General features: G+C 44.3%; 1 protein-coding gene across 7 annotated transcripts in view; it reads right to left on the bottom strand.

Moving 5' to 3' along the window:
• Positions 1-7,536, bottom strand: part of REV1 (REV1 DNA directed polymerase) — a 70,851-nt gene extending 63,315 nt beyond the window's left edge. For 6 of the 7 annotated variants that reach the window (XM_027718116.2, XM_027718114.2, XM_027718115.2 and 3 more), the window contains exon 1: positions 7,373-7,536. The gene's annotated coding sequence lies outside the window, so the exon portion shown is untranslated. The remainder of the gene's footprint in view (positions 1-7,372) is intronic. The other variant, XM_027718118.2, reaches the window with a different exon arrangement.
• Positions 7,537-19,813: the final 12,277 nt, after the last annotated feature.

Below are 19,813 nucleotides of genomic sequence, written 5' to 3'. Positions count from 1 at the left end.
AACAGCAAGACAGATTCAATTTGAGACCAACTGTCAATGTTTCATTCCCCTCTAGGAATAACACTCAGTAGCAGCTCCAAACCATTTAGAGGTTGTCACAAGTAGTGGTTTAACTTGGTTAAATTTTTCTTCTGCTTACAGAAAACTCTGGCTTTCAGTTTCAACATTTCTGTATTTCTCAGTAAAGTCATGACCTCCTCAGCCCCTTCAGAGCTCCTCAGCGATGACTGGCTTTTCGTCACAAGTTTTCATTGCTATATGTAACCATGTAGCTCAATTCACTTTTTAGTTCAAATATCACCTCTGACACATCTGCTCTTACTGTCACAATACACTGGCAAGTTTCAGCAAACTTTGATTGGTTTCATAATTTCTTTTCTGTGCTTGCTTTTGGGGCTTCAAACTCAAAGAGGACTTTGCACATTCACTGTCTTTATGCCAGCTTCTAAATGCCTAGAATCCAGAATAAAATCCATTAAGGAAAATCAGAACAAGAAGTATAGCTCATGGAATTAGGACTCTCAATAGCAAAATAGTAAATGGATTGTAAATCACCAAAAGGAAATTCTCTCTTGGACTTGAGTATCTGAAACAATAAATGAGAGGAGTTTATACATTGGGTAGTTTTCCTTCAAGTCCCTATGTTTATCTATCTATAGTATTTGAGAACAGAGAACTGTGTTAATTCTTTTCTTTGGAAAGGAAGACTGGGATCTTCATTTTCTACCTAATAAACCAACAGAACTTGTTCAGGAGGTTTTTAGTTTGTGCACCCAGTCTGACAATCCAGTCCTACAAATCCTGTCTTACCCAAGTAGCCCATGCTGAGGTGCAGGTCAAGAAGTCAGCAGGTACCATAATTAAACCATGATCCCTCCTCCCTAACAACAAGAAGAGTTGCTGCTGCTGCTGAATGATTTAGGACTTTCTAAGACTTCCTAGAAACAACTGAAGGAAGCATCCTTGTAAACCTAAAGAAAAACTTAAGTCAGGAAATGTGGGTAAGTGGAGGTAAAACTATTAAAAAATAAACAACTTGAAAATTTTCATGAGGTGATCAAAGGAAGGAACCTGTGAACATTCTGAACTTATTAACATCAAATTCAGAGGAATTGTGCTTTTGAAAACCTCTGACATATACTACCTTTAACTTCCCCAGACTTCAGCCCAGCAGACTGATGAAATCCTTTAGAGGAGACTACATATTTTTGATCAATTTTACGTATTTGTTTGGCTCTACACGTGTGCGTGTATACCTGTGTGTGCGCACACATGTACGTGTCTATACACACAATACACCGACCTTTGCTGCTGACCAGTTTGATTGTCACTGCCCAGATTAATCACTTTGGCAACAGTGAAGGGCAGAGAAACAAACCCACGCTGTGGGCCAGATCGCTGACTAACGCAATGAGAAGGCACCCAAAGTATAACAAGACCAAGTGCAAGGTGCTGCACCTGGATTGGGGCAATACAGGCTGGGGGATGAGCAGATCAAGAGCAGCCCTGAAAGACTTGGGGGTGCTGGTGGATGAGAGGCTGGACATGAGCCAGCAGAGCACACTTGCATTCCAGAAAGTCAATCATATCCTGGGCTGCATCAAAAGCACCATGGCCAGCAGGTCAAGGGAGGTGATTCTGCCCCTCTACTACACTCTGGTGAGACCCCACCTGGGCATTGTATCCAGCTCTGGGGTCCCCAGTACAAAAAGGACACAGGTTTGTTGGATCAAGTCCAGAGGAGGGCCACCAAGATGATTAGAGGGATGGAGCACCTCTCCCATGAAGACACATTGTGAGAATAGGGTTTGTTCAGCCTGGAAAAGAGAAGGCTTAGGGGTGGCCTTATTGCAGCCTTTCATTACCTGGGAAAGTACAAGAAAGAAGGTGAGAAGCTATTTACAAGGGCAGGTAGTGACAGGACAAGGGGGAATGGCTTCAAACTGACAAAGAACAGATTTAGATCAGATATTAGGAAGAAACTCTTTACTGTGAGAGTGGTGAGGCACTGGAACAGGCTGCCCAGAGAAGATGTGGATGCCCCATCCCTGGATGTGTTGAAGGCCAGGTTGGATGGAGCTCCAAGCAACCTGTTCTAGTGGAAGGTGTCCCTGTCCATAGCTGGGGGCCTGGAACTAGATGATCTTTAAGGTCCCTTCCAACCCAGGCCATTCATTGATGAAGCTGGGTCATTTTAGGAGACATGCCCAAGGCAGTTGTGCTTTACGGTCAACCCAATGCTATCACTGAGCAGGCATTGACACAGCCCAGGCTTTTCAGGGAAAAAGAGAGATAAGGCGTTCACTTTGCAAATGTTAGATGATGTCAGATACTAAGGAGGACCATCTCTCTACTCATACACGGGCAGGAAGCCTCTAAGAACTCAATAACTTTACCAGCAAAAGCACTGATGACTAAAGATTCAGTATTTAAACAGACAGATTTTCTGTTCATAGCAGCTTTTGAATGACATTACTTAATTTTAACTGACATTGCACAGTCAAGTTCCCAAGTGTTTTTCTGAAATTTTCTTTGAACCTCTAAAAGCTGCAAAATCTTTTTTGAAGTAAAATCTTCACAACATATGGCTTCTATGCTTAACCTTGAAGTTTTGAGTTTTTACTTGAGTTTTCCATGTCTTTTTGTTAGTTTTCATCAACTCAGAACAAGATTAGGAAGAATTAGATGAAACTAGTAACTGGAGAAATCAAAAGAAATGGAAATATTTTTTCATCTATTTCCTGGTTTATTTGTAGATTCTCTGACACTGGATACCAAGGATGCTAAAAGTCTATATTAGTTGAATAGATAAATGGAATAAAAAGACATCATACTTTTTTTGAGGTAACAAACTACAGAAACTAGGTAACAAACTACAGCATATAAAGGGAAAGTATCCCAGTATGTTTGTTTATTATTACTGAGGCAAACTTCTGATCTGATCCAATATATTTCCAAGTTTCCTCCTAAATACAGAGAAAGATAAAAAGACAGAACACACTGGTTCTGTGTTTTCCAGGAAAAATACAGTTTTAAGTTCTTGGGACAAAATAAAAATGCCTTAATTCTTTAGGATCCTTAAATTAAACTCAAATCTGAATTGTACTCTTGGCCTAAAATGGTTTTAAGTTGGTATTTTAAGTACCTCTGACATCAAAACAACAATATTACACTACTACTTAGTGGAGACAGATTGATACAAAATGGCCACAAAGCACAAACAGTTTATCCCAAGCCAATACAACATTTGCAGAACTTGGGTTAAAAATCAACACAGAAGTTACAGGAATCATTATGGAGGGGCAATATTTAAAATTTCAAATCAGCCAGAAATTACAGTGAAAAGTCATTTTCCCTACCTCTCCCCCCCGTATTGTTTTATAAAGAAGATTATCGGAACCGCTTACCAAATCACGCAATTTCAGCAGGAAAACAGAGCAAATAGTGACTGAAAAGGCACTATTAGAGACTAGTGCTCTAGTGTTTCCTGAAAACAACAGGCAGATTCAGAAACCAGGAAGAGTATCTTTTCAATACAGATCATTATGTTAGTTCTTTACTTCAAATGGGAGTTGCATTCAATAGCACAGAATGGTAAAATACATTCACTCTACTTGGAAAACTGCACTAATCATTTACCTTACATGCCACAGGGTCGGGGGCTTTGCTATTTGTAAGAATTATCAGCAATTTCATGAATTCCTTCAAAAAGCAACAGCTTCTAGGTTTCCAAACTGATGTAAGTGGAGTGCAAACACTTGTCCAAGAAGCTGACTCATCATGCCCTGAACTAACAGCTGATCTGAGTCAGCTCAAAAAGATGAAGTCATGAACATGGTGGACAGAATCTTATTTTACTCTGGATATTCTCTGACAACTAGAAGCTGACAAAAAATACTAGCAACAGTCTCCAGGATCCTGTCAAAACACACCACCCACCTCACCTTGCGAGAAGACTGCCAATCTTTAATTCAATACAGAAAAACCTGAGAGCAGTTCTTGACCCTACTCTGTGTGGCTTCAGCACTGCTTCGTTGCCTTTTGGTATTCAAACCAATCCACCTGCATTTGCAAGAATGACTTTGCAAGGTACCTGAGCAGTGTCTTCTAAGCAAAATCAGCTTTCTCTTTTTCAGAATTATTTCATAAAACAAGAAGCTGAAGAGATGTGCATGAATCAAGGCAAACCAAATAAGGTGGTTACAACCAAGAACTCCCTCACGCTGGGATCTGGTTAAAGTATTTACAGGTATTGGGGAACAGAAAGCAAAACCAACAGAAGAGTTAACCACAATATGGCTAAGCTTTACCTACACAAGCAAACGAACTATTAAATAGACAGAATACCAACTGGGAGACCTGAAACTTGGAGACAGGAAAGGAGTCTGTCCCCATGTCTCCTGACCACAAAAAATAATTAATAAAATACTGCTTTCCCCAAAACCTAACACTGAAATTCAGGGACCACCATCTGCCCAGGCATGTAAAGCAAAGAATACAGAAGATACAATCCTTGCTGTGGGTATACCAAACTAAAAGTGTCTCCTTGAAGAATTTCATGGTCACAGACAGAATCCTTAACTACAGTAGCAGCAGTTCTTCAGTCAGTTTTGAAATAAAGGCCACAGAAATGGAAGATATCATTACATCCCAGAATTTAAAGCTGTTTCGCACACTCACCTCTCTTCTGCTGAAGACTGAGAAAGAAAAGGGTTTCCTAATTCTGATTTCTGAGTTCTTTACTCATAAGAGTAAAGAATCACCAGCTACTCCACATGAAATATGGAAGTGAGGAGATCTCAGACATGGAGGCTCTCTTCCCCAAAAACATTTGCATCTCCAATTCAAATGCTGTCTGGTTTCCCCAACAGAGCAAAAAGCTGTTCTTAGGGTAAAGCCCTACAAGTATCTCTCTTAAAAAAACACACTTCCGAAAGTAGAATATGACACGTCTGAGAATTCCTTGTGACTTTTTGCATCCACTTAGTCAACTTTTTTTGCAACTCTACAGCCACTCCCGTTTCTATTTGTTTCCAGTTTTTCCTCATTTTGATATGCTTCGATAAACACACGGCACTATCACCAAATTAATCTACATTGTATTCTTGAGGAAGGGTTTCAACATTTGGATATTTAGGTCCCTATTTATATCTATACCAGGCAAATGTGCTGCTAAGAGCTGACAGAGATCTCAGTGATATTAATATAGCCCTTTGATTAACCCAGAAAAATGTTGAATAAAAGAAAATCATTCTTCATGAAATAAACAATAGCTAACAAATTACAGAGAGAAAGCACACAGCAGGGTCAGGCAAGTTATTTTTCCCTGCTTGTCCTGAACAACTGATTTATTAAAAAAAAAAGGTCTGTGTAATCACATTAATTTTTTTCTTAATAATTTTTTGCTACTTAAAACCAGATTTCATTCTTATTTTTTAAAATCTCTCAAGTGACTGAAAGGGATGGTAGAAATATTGAAAATTTGCAACGAAACTTCTTTCAAGAAGTCATGTGGGTCAAGGGATCAGAAATGAATAATCAAAATTGGCACCCGTTACAACACACTATCACTGCATCAGAACAGACTGTAAGAGTATGTATGTAGTATCCAAAAAGATGGACTGGTTTGAAGGGCCCTTTACTGAATGACTTAAGACACATATACTATACAAAGGAAAATATACAATCAGTTTACTACTGAGGCTGGAAATATTCTAATGTATTTTTCTTATTAGAGCTTTGCTTTTAGAACAACCTTTCCTAAACATCAGTGAGTCACAAGGTAGGTGCTTGCACTGTGCCTCTACTAACACTGTCCTACCAGTGACCTCCAGCAGTAAATAATCTTGGGATTATTTACTAACAGGGATTTGGTACATTATGCATTGGAAGAAATGGACCGACTGAAAGACCAATATGGTGGGAATGGGTAATACCCACATGCTTGAGGTAAGATGGCAAAGAATTTGTCAGAGATTTGTATTTCTGTGTTAAATATCATAAAGCTTAGTAAAACGGGACTATTCCAGAAATAAATTTTAACTGTAAGCTCTTGCAACTAATAGTAATTAGGCAACTGTTTAAACCAGTTCTATGAGAGCAACAATTGCATCTAAATGAATAATGAATTTAGATCGTAAAATTACAATCCTCTGTAGATTGTAAATCCTTCTTTAGACTACAATATCAAATTTGAGGCTGGACCTGGATTTCAGATCAAGATGCACAACAAACATCAACTCATCCTTTCATTAAGACAATCATTAACACGAGCAGAACATTCACAGCCCTGTGATTCTAAAGACTGTAACATTAATTTTAAAGCATCAGAAATAATGGGATACAACACACAGGTTTTCTACCAAAAAAAAACCCCAATAAACGTGCTTGTGATACTATCTTCATCCCCCCTCTTAAGGTTAACATGACATTACCACGCATTTCCCATCAGGAGCTTCTTGCTCAGTATCACAGGTCAAGTCGGTGGTAACTGTATAGCAAAATGCACCACAATCATACGGGGAAGGGGTGAAAGAAGCATCAGTGAACGCATCTGTCTCTCGGTGTTTGTAAGCACGGGTTTACTCATCAAGCACAGGTCCTCCCTCTTCCCTTCAGCACACCGGTTATACCCAGCACTATTGCTCAGCAAATACAACTTGTCACAAACAGAACGGGAAACCGCAGGCAAGATACACGCTGCTACATCGCGGGGAGCGTTCAAGAGGGCACGGCCGCGCCAGGGCTCGGGCTTTCGCTCTCCTCCCCTCCAGCCTATTTCCCTGCAGTGACCCCTTGGCGCTGGCAGAACGCTGTGACACAGCCTCGCTCGCCCCGGCTCTGCCGGGGGGGACCCGTGTTGTGTCTGCGGCGCAGGCCCCATGTGACAGATACAGACAGACAGACGCACACAGTCAGACAGACACACGCACAGGTGCGGGGAGGGGCGGGTGACCCGGACACGCGCACACCTGGCGCGCACCCGCGGTGTCTCGCGGGGCGGGCGGGGGCGCGCCCAGGCGCGCACCCAGGGGTCCGTCCCCGCGTCCCCCCCGCCCTCCCGCGCGCGCGCGCGCGCGGGCAACCGAGGCCCCCACGCGCCGGTTACATAACGCCGCGCGCAGGCCCCCCTTCCCTTCCCGCCCCTCGTTCCCGCGCCCGGAAAAGAACAGGGAAGGCCCAGGCCGCGGGCCCAGGGAGGGGCTGAGACAGGGCAGCGGCTGCGGGCCTCGCGCCTGCCTCTCCGGCTCCCCCTCCCTCCCTCCTCCCCTTCCTGCTCCCCGTCCCCGAGCCGCCCCCCGCACGCCCCCCCCTCCCGCCGCGCCGTGAGGAGGAACGCGCCCGCTCCGGTAGCCCCGGCGCCGCCGCTCACCTTTCGCCGCGTCCCAGACGCACATTCCCGGGGGCGCCGCCGCCGCCTCCTGCCCTGCCGGGCCGTGTGTGCTTCACATCGCGGCTCCCCCTCCGGCACGGACGGACGGACGGACGCACGCAACCGCCGCCTCCCGCCCGCCTTCTTCCTCTTCCTCCTCCTTCCCAGCGCCAGCCGCCCTCTCCCCCCGCTCTCCCTGCCTTCTTCCCTCTCCCCCCCGCACGGTGTCCCCGGCACGGCCCCTCCTCCTCCCTCCCCCCCCCGCCCCTTCCCGCGAGCGCGTCACGGGAGAGTCTCGCGCCACCAACCCGTCGCCGCCGCGCGGTCAACAAACGGCGCGCGCCAGGCGGGCAGGGCCGCTGGGCCAGGGCGCCCCCTGGCGGGGCGTCAGCGCACGGAGCGGGGCTGGGGGGGGCGCGAGCACCGCAGGGCACGTGACGGCGGGGATGGGCGGGGCGCGGCGCGAGCAGCTCTCGCGCCTCTCCCCGTGCGCCCGAGTGGGCTGCGGGGTGGCGGCGCCCCCTGGCGGCCCGACGAGCGCGCCGCAAGCGCAGGCGGGCGATCGGCACCGGGACGGGGCGGGAGCGGAGCGCGGGGGGGTCGGTGTGCCCAGCACAGCCCGCACCTCCCGCTTACGGGGGTCGCTGTTCAGGGAAGAAGCGGGCGAGGAAGGCCCGAGTTGGGTTGTGGTGGTGCCAGCGTCCCTCTCCCGGCCTGGACCCCGGTAGGAGATGGCGGGAGGGGGGTCACGGCCTGGCCATGGCCCTTGCCCTGGCCCTGCCCCTGCCCCGGCTGGGTCCTGGTGGCTGAAGTGGGTCTGAGCCAGGTTCAGGTCTCCGCAGCCTCACTCTTGAACGGATTCCTTCCACAGGAAAAGGGCCTGCTTGTTCCTCTCGCTTGCTGGACATGGGCCTAACACCTACAACACCTACTGGCTCCTCACATGTGGTTATGCATTTTTATTTACAGAAACACAGAATCAGTTAGGTTGGAAAAGACCTCCAAGATCATTGATTCCAACCTTTGACCAATAACCACCTTGTCAACTAAAGCACTGAGTGTCACGTCCAATTTCTTGAACACTTTCAGGGACAGTGACTACACCGCCTTCCTGGGCAGATCATTCCAATGTTCAACAACCCTTTCCATGAAGAAATTCCTCCTGATGTCCAACCTGAACCTCCTGTGGCACAGCTTGAGGCTATGTCCTCTTCTCCTGTCACTGGTTGCTTGGAAGAAGAGACTGACACCTACCTGGCTACAACCTCCTTTCATGTGGTTGTACAGAGCGATAAGGTCACCCCCGAGCCTCTTTTCTCCAGGCTAAACAACCTCAGCTTCCTCAGCTGCTCCTCATAAGACTTGTGCTCCAGACCCTTCACCAGCTCTGTTGACCTTCTCTGGACACAGTCCAGCACCTCAGTGTCTTTCTTACAGTGAGGAACACAAAACTGGACACAGTACTTGAAGTGTGGCCTCACCAGTGCCAAGTACAGAGGGACAATCACTGCCCTGGTCCTGCTGGCCATGCTGTTGCTGATACAGGCCAGGATGCCACTGGCCTTCTTGGCCATTTGAGCGCACTGCTGCTCATGTTCAGTGGCTGTCGACCAGCACTCTCAGGTCCTTTTCCACTGGGCCACTTTTCAGCCTCACTTCCCCCAGCCTGTAGCACTGGATTGGCTTGTTGTAACCCAGGTGTAGGACCTGGCACTCGGCCTTGTTAAAGGTCAGACAATTGGCCTTGGCCCATGGATCCAGCCTGTCCTGCCCTCTGCAGAGCCTTTCTGCCCTCCAGCAGATAAATGTCCTACCTAGCTTCGAGTCATCTGTCATCTGAGGGTGCACTTGATCCCCTCATCCAGATCATTGATAAAGATATCAAACAGGACTGGCCCCAGTACTGAGCCCGGGGCAACACCACAAGTGATTAAGAGAAGTGTCAGGGTGCTACCTGTTCTTGCCTGGTAACTTTAAAATCCAGTGTCCATTTCAACCCAGTCTGATGAAGGGATCTCAGACTCACCATTATGAAGCTTTACAAGTTTCATTAGAAAGAGCGGCAGTGATGTTGCATGAGAGCTCAAGGTAACTTACCCGCTGAGCTTTCTATTGACAGCCAACATATTCCAATGCCAGGCTGGTCACAGCATGTGTGAGCACTTCTCCAGTTCTTCCCCAGTTGTAGCTCCTGGGAGAACATTTGGGATACTTTGAAATGTGTCCATGGGTAGGCTGAGAAGAAGGGAAGGCCAGTTGTGGGGGAAGACATAGGGTATGTGGACATCCTTGTATAGGAAAGGAAGTGTAATAGTGGTAGGAGAAATAAGACGGAAATCCTTAGGAAAACCAGCCTTATTAATTGTGCTACTTAGATAAAAATTATTACTGAGTTACTTGTTCTAATTCTGTTATATGCAATTTGTTTTATAAAAAGCAAATAGCTCCAGTCCTACAACTGTGTTCACACAGATCTGCTAGGAGCCATCACTGATACTAGACAAAATTCCATTTTCCTAGAACCACATCAGTCGACCCACATGGACCCAATTCCAGGGATGAAGTGGTACATGTCTGTCACTGTAAGACAAGGGCTTATGTGGAACCTTATTTTCTCTCCCTGCACTGCCAGAGCAAAGCAATAGTTGTCCTATTCTGTGAAAAATGTTACAATTTCAAGTATTTTCGTGCTCTACACTGTGTGATAAAATCAAGACCTTTATGCATGTCCAGACTTTTACCCATGGCTAGTTACATACTGCTCAAGGTATCCATGTAGGATAAGAAAAAGTTGAGTTCGGGTCTGTGTAGGTCAGTTGACCATCAGCTATTTTAGCTAGGGTGTCGTTTCTTCATTTCACTTGGAGAAATACTTATAGGAAACCTCCTAGCACTTTCAAATATTTGGCTTTCACTCAGTATTTCAATGAAACTCCTCTTCAAAATGTAGGTGTTTCCTGCTAGAGGGAAGCACTAACTAGAGTTTTGACCAGCTTTAACCTGCCAAATTTTGGAGACATTGTGGCTGGCCACTTTCAGACTAACTTCCTCAGCAATTATATTACCCCATCCCCTCAAAAAAAAAAAAAAAGTTCTGAAAAACACTTTCTTCAGAAAAGAAATACATCTGTTTCACTGGGCCAGCATTTTCCACTTTTTCTGAGAAATGTCTCTACTAATCCCAGTCCTTGCCAGTCTGGAGCAAACTGTTAAAGTATTGTGTGACTGGATGTGTGCATTATTTTTTCCTTACAGAGCTATTTCTCTAGGGGGCAGTTGTGGAGCAGAAAGGCAGAAAGACAAGTGGAATAGGGATTAATTTAAGTTAGCAAGAACAGCTTTAAAATGGTTAGTCAATGATTATATTTTATTTTTAAATAGAAACTGACGTATAAGCAAATTATAAGAGGAACCAACAATTATTTAGAGAGGCATATGGGAATAGCTGTTTTGTTTTGTGAAATAAAGCTGGGGTAAGAGTTACCAGTGAAAAGCCTTGAAGTAGCCGTATTATACTTTCAGCAAAGAATACATACAGTTACTTAAAATAGGCCAATATTAGATTAAGAAGAAACAGAAAAAGGAATTAATGTCAAAAAGAGAATAAAATAGGGAATATTAACAATTTGGCCCCAATATTAACAAATATTAATTATTTTCTCTGTCTTGTAGCACCCTCAACGCTGTAATGCATCTGCGCCTGAACTGACAGAGAAACATCTTAGGTTATAGTAGCCAGATTGGGAACAGGGTCACATGCTTGTTCACTGGTAAATATTTACAGAGTGAAGCTTGGCTCAAAGCGTGCTGACTGCAGTAGAAGAATTCTTGCTGTCTTCACTGAGTTTGGAATCCAGTTTGAGGCTGGGGAGAGAGGCACTGTGTGTTCCGTGGGACTGCGTTCTTAGCTGGGCCATCTCAGTGAGGTGTTATTGTTGAGCAACCTTTACCTATAAATCTCACTTTCTGAGTCGAAATCTGCTCCAACTTACAAAAAGTATGTCTGATGTAATTTCAGTAGCTTCAACACAAAGGCGTTTCCAGGTGAAATACGAGAGGCTCAGTGTCATGCTACTTGCAGCCTAATATGGGAGGCGTGACTGAGCAGTGACTGTGGCTGCTGTGGCCTCTGAGGGCTGCTGTCATAAATATAGAACAGCTCTGGGTCTCTTATTGTGAGAAAAGGTATGTAAAGCCACCACCAGATCTCTCCCCATACTGATATATTTTTGTGTATTCTTTCTAGTCTCATGTGTCAGAGTGATGTTGGGCTGTCATAGTACACACAAACATGAGGGTCAATAGAGAACCAAGCTTCTGGTATTCCACAGAGAAAGGAGAAAACTTAGCTCTGGCTATTCCATTGCTTGCCATTTTGCTAGTGCACAGGTAGTGTACTTCAACTGCTTGGCTCTACTAGAGCCAGCTGATCGTCTAGTAGAAGGCATCTCGCCACCCTCATCCCATTTCCAAACAAAGAGGCTCCATAAGGTGAAGCAACCAGTTGCTGCTCAATATTTTCCATAGCAGTCACCTGCTAGGAGATTCTGTAGACCTTACTCTGTGACAGCAGTCCCTTGACAAGCAAATAACCCATTGAGAATGGCTACAATGGACCTCTCCCTTGTTCTGGGGTAGGTAGGTCCTTACTTCTCACTCTGCAGTTTTCCTGCTTGAGGAGCTGTTGGAAGCGTCATCTATGAGAAATTCATGCTGGGCGGGAGACTCCTCAACTCAGGTTTTCAGCAGTAAATGCAGAGGTGTTTTTTATTCGGGCAGCACAGGGATGAGGTCAGACGGCACTGAATTCACATCAAAGTGTTGACTGGGCTCCCTGGACCCTTTCATAGCAACAGGTTCAGCCCTGTAATTCAGGTGTTTTCTCCGCCCAAGCCACGGAAGGCTGTTCAGCACAGATGTGCTTAATTTATTCCCGAGCACGCCCAATGCTCCTGCTTGCGAGTCGCTCAGGCTGTGGCCGCCGCTGTGGTGCTGTTTTACGCGCAAACACGTGTGTACACAGGCACCTCCTGCAGCAGCCACCCGCATATCCGGGGATCGACACGGGCCAGCCCTGTCCCGGGGTGGGGATCGGCCCAGGACAGCCCTGTCCCGGCGTGCCACCGTGCAGCAGGACGGATGCGTGGCTGCCCCTGCCTCCCGGCAGCAGCGCCGCACGGGGAGGCAGCGGCTCCGCTGGCGTCTCCCGGCGAGGCGGTGCTGCATTGCGGGCACATCCCGCCCCGCCCGCCCCCCTTCTCCCTCTTAGAGAGCCCTGGTGACACCCCCGCCGTGCCACCGTCCGGGAGGTGTCGGTCGGAGAGCCAGAGGGAAAGGAAACGTGCTCGTCTGCAGTTTCGCGTATCTCTCGCAGGGTAGAGGTAATTACGAACGACAGAGACACATTTCAACAACTCCTGCAATGCTGTACTAACACAGGCTGCTGTAGTGATGCCCTAAATATTGACATGTAAAAGCTGCAGGATTATTGCAGTGGTTTCCTGACCAGGCACCATTGTTTCATGGTAACCAGTGAAACTGCTATTGTTAAATCTCATCTGCAGTGTTTGTTTGTAGCATCAATATGTTATATATCTTTACCTACACCTACTTGTTAATTATGATGCTAGTTTTCATTAGCTCCTAAAACATAATGCACTCAGATATTTTTAGGTGCAATATATGTTTTATTAAAATTATGATTAATTAGCTCTGCTAAGCAGAGCTGCTCTTGCTCTCTCAATAGTGAAAGAACCTAAGGATTTCTAGACAGGGATAGAAATCTGTGTCTTTCTCACATGATTTTTAAACATCACAGAAAAAAACCCAACCAAACAAGAAAACCCAACTTCTGCAGGATAATCTACACTTGCAAACGATCTTTTCTTTTTCTCAGCATGTTACTAAAAACAGTTCTGAAAGGATAAAATAACATAAAATCAAAACTTGCAGAGAGCAGCAGTCTGCATTTGGGCCAGGCTTTAGGGGAAATGGCTGTAGGGCTCTTTGCACAGAAGGCATTCTCAAGGCAAGAATAAAGACCCAGGTAAAAAATGGTGGGAAGAAAAGCAATTATGAAAAACAGACAGACAAAGGAAAGGCTGTTGGAAAGAATCAGAGCCACCAGTTAGCTTCAGGCATTTTGCTAATGATGGAGCAATATGGTTGTTGTGTTCCTGCTGCAGTCCACAGGACCAGTGTTTGAAAGGAAAGTTGTCACCAACAGATACTTCTCCTGTGTGTTCAAACTGCTCCACTAGGAAGAGTAAAAAATGCTGGCATGTGAAGCCTGTTCCCGTGGCTTTATTTTGCCAACTTACTTTACCCCCACTAGTCATTCTGGAGAGGTGCAATAGTGTCCAAAATGGAGCAATGCATCAGGCCTATTTTGTACAAAGTGTGAATTTACTGAAGAGTCTAAAGATTCCTCAGTCCTCTTTTCCTCTTGCTCATTACTGTTGGTGGGTGTAAAACTCTTTAACTGGTGCAGATTCTGTGGACGCAGCTGAATGGTGAAGAATCCTCCCCCAGTCATACAGCAGGGCTGCATCTGCCCTTGGAACTGGGAGGAACATATAAAAATAAGTTTTATTTTGGCTAATTTCATGCTGAAGCAGTCTAGGACACTGCAGTGGAATTTATTTTAGATGAAAATTGCACATCTGCAAAGATTTCTACATCATCCCAATACTGCTCTGGTATCTCCATTTCAGCAGTTCCCTCCATGCAAAATTGGTTTTGTGAAGAGCAAATATACATGAGTAGATTGCCATCTGCAGCACCATTTATAATGTATCTGAAACTGTGGCTCTGTACTCAAAGATATTGTTAAATAATATACTATCCATATATAGATACAATGTGTGCCTTTATTCCACTGACCTTTTATTTTCATAGTCTTCATAGGCTAATACTCACTGATAATAAGTTTTGAATCTCTGCTTCAAAGAGAAGTTGAAATTGAGTCCTTGATCTCATTTGCTGTGATTCTTACAGTTTCTTCATCATTCCCAGCTGAGCTGTGAGCGTTGTTGCACACAGACATTCTCTCAGAGTTTTGCCTAAAGCGAGTGCTTGCTACAACACAGGACAGTCTATCCAAAACAACAAAGTTACCATTAGGCAACTGGAAAAAACCTTAAACCAACAACAAAACCCTAAGCAGGTGTATTGGATCATGATGATATAAAGAACCCTCAAGCTGTGTCTCTCACCTAACTCCCAGTTTCTTCATATTCAGAAATGTGGTTCTCTTCTCCACAGCAGATGACTCCCTGCTGACTGCAGGACTTTGCAGGTCCTTGTTCAGCTGTTTGTAAGTTGCACAAGAGGAGAGTTCTTACTCTCTGAAATATTTTTCTGCTGTAAACTCCAGATAATTGTGTTAAGGAAGGGGAAAGATTTTTCTCTTACAGGGTCAGTTACCTCCAGTTCTTTTCCCTTTTTCTGCTTAGAGTCAGTGTCTTCTTTCTTCTCAGAATCATTTGAGATCTTAGTTATATGGAAGTCTATAAATTTGACTTCCGTTGAGTGCTGTCAGGGGTTTTCTTTATTGCCACTGTGATCAGGGATTTAACGGACGCCACTGGCAGCATTCAAACAGACTTACATATTCTTTTCTCTCTGCACAGAGGGCCAGGCATTATTGCTGGGGCTCTTTCTCTGTAAAGCCATAGCAGAGCTCAGCTTCTCCATGGTGGAAATTAGTCAGTGTATTTTTTCTGTCTCTCAGGGCTTGAGGTACCTGAATAACAGTGAGTACCATATCTGGAAAAAAAGTTACAGATTCTGTTGCAACTTGCAGTTAACAGGCAGGAAGGATCCTGAAATACTTTGGAAGACAGAGCTGCACTCTGACATAGCTTTGCATGTTATGTCTCACGGTATCTTGAAGAATGCGAGTATTGAAAAATGCCATTGACATCAGTGAAGTGGATGTGGTGGATTTAGTGAATGCAAATACAGAAGATGCAATTGGAACCAGGAATGAAGGATTGAATTAATTTCTCCTAATTTAGCTACCCAAGGTTGAGTTAGCCTTGAATGCACCTGTTTCCACTGACTGTACAGAGACCCTAGGGTGACTAGCTCATATGTAAAGGTCCATGCTCTGATATTAACTATGATAAATCTTACTTGCAAAAATCAGTCTTGCATATTCTTCTCACTTTTTTGCCATGCATCGTGGTCTTCTTACACTTTATCCTTTGGCTATTCTGGGCTACTGGGAAACACACTGACAGCTCTTGAGAAAACAGCCTCTTGGATGGGTCTGGCCTACTCTGGCTCTCAGCCAGTGTGGAGTCCCAGAGAGAGTCAGAATTGCCACAACACTTAAAGAAGGGATAAACAAGTAGAAAGTGGATAATAACATGATAGTAACATTTCATCAGGATGAAATGGCATGAATGTTACAACCAATTTAGTAGTAGAAAGCAGTAGGAAAAAAAAGCTTCTGCTGAAACTAGATATAGGAAAAAATCTGGAGGATGTTTGTGAGCCAGAGACTAGTCAATACAGGTTTGGGGTTTTTTTTGTGGGTTTGGTTTTTGTTTGTTTGTTTTAATGTAGACAGAGGCCTCTGCAATTCTCTTGGAGAGAATTTCAATTGCTTCAGATGATGAGATAGAACAAATCATACTTTCATTGTGGGAACATTGGAATCCTTCCCTTTTTGCAAAATTCCTGTCTTAAGTTCATTGGATGCAAATTTGCCAGAATGGAAAGCAAGACTGAGGGTCTAAATGTTATGATAGAGAAGATTTTCATAAGTTCCAGTGAATTATATAATATTACAGATGCATGCTGCAGTCACACTCCTGAATTCCAGGCAGTTCTATGAGGCTATGTGCTGCACAAATCATACAGCTGTGATGAACAGAAACAGGTCTAAACCAGATTTCAGGAGTTTTACTGTTTAAAAATGCTGAATATTGGTTGTTACTGTTCTCCTGGAATGCTACCTCTTCAGACATGAAACTAAGTGAAATTTGGCTTGGAGATTCATTCTTTTATTAGAGACATGAGACTAAAAGGAAGACTATGAAAAATCTTTCCACTTATGCCTGTGATGAATTCTTCTGACTTACATATTAATAAAGAATGCCATGAATTAGCAAAACTCTCTTCCTACTACTCTGTCCTAGCTGAACAGAGGATATGAGTGTAGTATGGAGTGAATGCTAATTTTTCCATGTTCAATTAGAGGTAAAAATTTTTTTTCAGAAATGCTGAGCATTTAGAACTCCATCTGATTTTAAGTGTGCGAAAAGTTTGGGATAAAAAGTATTATCTCCAACCACAGCCAAGGGCAAGTTATTTTGGCTGGGTGTGCTGGTTTCCTGCCTGAGAAAGGCATAGCACAAATTATTTCCTCTGACATTTGTAGTTTATTAAGGATTTATCTATGTTTTGCACTCCTAACTAAAATCACCATATAAAACCACTATAAATGGCAGCAGCAAGTGTTGTTTGAAACCAAACTTGGTCTTTCTGAACTTGGCGTTCAGAAAATCAATGAACTTTAAAGAAAAAATAGATCATTTTACATGTGGACCCTAAAACAGCTGCAAAATGTTACACTTTCTGAATTAACTACTCTGTGGTCATTTTCCACATAAGTAAATTATTAAAAAAATTGCAAGCAATGCACAAGTTGTCTAGTTCTTCTCTTACCTGAGTGTATCTTGGATAGGCAACTGATAATACCTCAAAAGTGTGTGCGATGCTTTCAAGGGAAGACCAGAAAAGATCATCCAAAAGATTGCTCACTCCAGGTAATCCAAGACATTTTTTTCCCCAAATGACAAACAAAACAAGGCAAAGGCAATAGACCAGCAAGTCAGGCTTGCTAATGCTAAGACAGAAAAGAGTTTCCAAGAGAACTCCATGTGGCTCATATTTCAGCACAGCGTAAGGCTTGCCCATAAACGCTACTTTAAAAGCATCAGTGCTTAGCCTGCACTATTCTGGTGCTCAGAGCTGGGAAAAGAGTGTCTGTCCCTAGCTGACCCCTGCTTCTTACACACACATCTGGCCTTCCATGCCTGGGACATTTCCTGAGAGGTTTCAGAATAAGTTGATAGAGTCATAGAATGGCCTGTGATGGAAGGGACCTTTAAGATCACCTTGTGCCAACCTCTGGTTGTAGGCAGGGACATCTTCCACTAGACCAGGTTTCTCAGAGCTCCATCCAGCCTGGCCTTAAACACTTCCAGGGATGGGGCATCTACAACTTCTCTGGACAACCTGTTCCAATGCCTCACCACTACCACACTAAAAAATTTCTTCCTCATATCTGATAATATCTGATATTCCTAATATCTTCCTAATATCTAAATTTGAAGCCATTCCCACTTGTTCTGTCACTACCTGCCCTTTAAATAGTCTCTCTCCATCTTTTTGTATTCTCCTTTCAGGTACCAGAAGGCTGTGTTTAGGTCACCTCAAAGCCTTTTTTGTGCTGGATTTTCAGAAATTGCACTCTTGGGCTGAGAGGAAGTTGATATTTTTGCCTGTAGGGATGCAGCGGTGCTGGTTTCTATATGGGTGAAATCTCATTTTGTTTCCATGTTCCTCTTTCTTTTTCTGCTTTCTCCATGTGCACACATATGTAGACACACACAAACAAACACAGACAAACAGGACATGGTGTGAGGAGGAGATGTGGCATGTGCCTCTTCTTCCAGGACTCATTGTGGGAGCTGTGAGGTGGGCAGCGAAATATGTGTTGTATCTTGGTGTAGGCACACCAGGTGGGGTCTCTAAAAGCTGCAGCAAGCCCACCTTGGTCTTGGATCCCCATTGTAAGACACTTGCCTCGCACTGTCCTCCAGCATGGGGCCTGGGCCTTGAAGCCATCCTTTATCTCAAGCAGCCTCAACCTAATTTTTGCCAAAGCTAACCCTTCTTTCATATATGAATGCAGCAAGTGGCAAATCCAGGCGGCATGCTCTGCCCTAGGTGTGAGAAGATCCTGTGGATTCCCATGTCTCTGCTCCCGTGCCTCAGACGAGCACTGTGTATGTGAAATCTCCACTGGTTGGACGGTAAAACTGGAAGCACAGAGAAGCAATAAGGAACAGTGCAAGCGGATTCAAAAGGAATTTGGATCATTTAGTTGATGAGCCAGCAGATGGTAAATGCTGCTTGGTGTAGAAAATGAAAAGTAATTAGTCCAGGAACAAAGAGCAAATGTAGGGAAAGGGTGTTACATCCAGCACACTGATCAGACTGAGAAAGGGGTTACTGTGGAAAAAAGACACAGAGACACTGTCACTTCAGTGCACAGCTGCAATAAAAAAGGCAAACAAGACACTAGATCGATGGAACAGTGAGCTATAATGCACCATGAAAGAGGCAATACAGTCCTCTGGAAGATGGTTATTAGGCCCCTCCAGACTACTGCATGGAACATGGGTCACTGTCTCAGGCAGGTTATGTTTGGAGAAAGGTGCATTATAAAGCAACTAAACTCTAATGGTTTCAATGATTTCAGTTCTGAGGCAAAGTTAAGAGGCTCATTCTGAGGTGTCAAAGAGACCTTATAGAGATTTAAAAATTACAGTAATGATCAGTACAGTTACCAGACAATACTCGTAGTAATGCAAGATTATAAAAATTAAGGAAGTGGTACTGAGCAGAGAGCAGAAACTTCACAAACTGCTGCACAAAAAACAGGACAGTTACCTTCTGACTGCATTGAGTTAGCTGAAGTGGAATACAGCTTCAGGAACACATAGCTCAGTCAAGTGAATGATTCACAATTAAAGTACGTGGAACTGTCCTGTGGAATAAGCAGGAGGACAGTAAAGGTCCAGATAAAAATAGGAAAATGATTTAAGGGAAGAATCCCTCACCAGGGATTTAGGGTCTGTTTTAATTTGGATTCAGTTTGAGCAGATTCCAAAACTGTATCTATTTAACTGCTAATAGAATGAACAACCTTTATATACAAGTCATAATGAATGTAGGTTCTCCCAAACCACATTCAAAGAGGAGAAAAGGGGAGGGGAAAGCTAAATGTTGCCTTGCCTTCTTGCAGGGCTAGATTCAGGTCTAATTAAGACAGAGAAGAGTTGTTGGGCTGATGGTTATGAAAAGCTGGAACACCAGGTGGGGTCTCTAAAATAGGCAATAGGCTGAATTTGAGGTCAGCAGGTACTTTACCAGGCTAGGGAAGGAGGGAAAAACTGGAAGCATGTGTATGTGCAAAAGAGGATGTAAGCACTAAAATTGCAATTAAACAGGTTTCAGGCACCAATACCTACCTAGAAGACTACCAATGCCTAGAAAAATTGTGCGTGGTTGTGCAGGCATTAGAGAGACACTTGGAGTAAGCTTACTGACATGTGCTGTGGTGCAGATACAGAAATGCTACCACTGCAGCTGGGCTGAGCTGGATGGAGCCCATATCTCCTCCTTAGCCCTGAGGTCCTGAAG

Source organism: Pipra filicauda, unplaced genomic scaffold, assembly GCF_003945595.2.
Source record: "Pipra filicauda isolate LSUMZ 115617 unplaced genomic scaffold, ASM394559v2 scaffold83_size3615187_pilon, whole genome shotgun sequence".
In the NCBI taxonomy this organism is placed as follows: domain Eukaryota; kingdom Metazoa; phylum Chordata; class Aves; order Passeriformes; family Pipridae; genus Pipra; species Pipra filicauda.
Note: the sequence above shows the minus strand (reverse complement) of the source record. Positions and strands in the feature narration are given on the sequence as shown.